Genomic DNA, 1,299 nt, shown 5'->3' on the forward strand with positions numbered 1-1,299 from the left:
TAAGTAGTAAGAACTATAAAACATATTTATGTATTTGTCCTTAAATAAATTTTATTTAACATCAAATTTTAACATATCTTTAAATTAAATATTATTTCTATACTAATAATAGTCACAAGTTAATATCTTCAAATTAAATATTATTTCTATACTAATATTATTTCTATGTTACAAATATTAAAATAATATAAAGAAATAGAATATTATCAATGCTTCTAAAATAGTGTGAACAAAAGTAAATTTTTGTTTCAATACACTTAACAATTAAAATATACAAATAAATAGTTTAAAATGTCAAAGTTCTTTGCTAAAAATAATTATGATATTGTTAAAATAAACTTTCAAATAAAATGAACACAAAAAATATGTGGAGTGTTGTCCATGAAGTGTTATTTAAGCACTAAGTTAAAGTTTAATTTTGTTATCTCAAAGACGTCGGAGTTAACTTTTATCCACTTCTCAACAAGCAATGACTAGCTAATGAGTGGAACGAGATCCGAAGGATTAAATTGAGGTTGCAATGATAAACGTGATCCTACCAAGATCTCAACCACCATAGTAGGAGTGAGAATTGCTAAATAGTTATTACAGATTTCAACTATATGTTAGAAATAATTTGAAACTACATTAACAAAGATTGAGATTGTTCTCTCCACCTTACACTTTGATAAGGATATTTTCGCCAAGTTGAGATTGTTAGCTGATATTCTAGGGGTGTCCTTCTGAAGGACCTAGTTTTCCTGTTTTTGCTTATGTATCTTTTTTTCTCATGTAATGAAAAATACTACAAAATAATCATATTATTTTTTAATTCTTTTTAACAACTAATGTTAATAATTTATATATTTAATATTGTTAGTATTTTATTGAAAATGAAAATTAAACCCGTAATCTCCTTATCATTTCAATCTCAAACTTTTCGACTTCAGACACCAAAGTAACCTTATATTTCTTTTTTATTTTTTAATTATTTATTTTGTTTATAATTTCTTTTTTTTCTCTATATTTTCTTCATTATTCAAACAAAATGTAAAGTATAGAAATTAAGTTGTCCCACTTAATTTTTTCAAGGACTAAATAAAATAAGTCTTCTCTTATTTATTTTCTCACTAATTTTAGTCATTAATTATATTTTCAACCGTATCAAATTCTCCATTAATCAAATTTCGCGTAGGAATCTAAAGCAATTTTCTTTGGGATACGTGTTAAAACAAGCATTCAAGTTAGCTTGCTTGAAATGACGATAGAGTCATAGAGGGAATTGCTTAGTGGTGCTCAAAATGCTACTAGAATATATAT

This window comes from Cicer arietinum, chromosome 1 (genome assembly GCF_000331145.2).
Source record: "Cicer arietinum cultivar CDC Frontier isolate Library 1 chromosome 1, Cicar.CDCFrontier_v2.0, whole genome shotgun sequence".
NCBI classification, from domain to species: Eukaryota; Viridiplantae; Streptophyta; class Magnoliopsida; order Fabales; family Fabaceae; genus Cicer; species Cicer arietinum.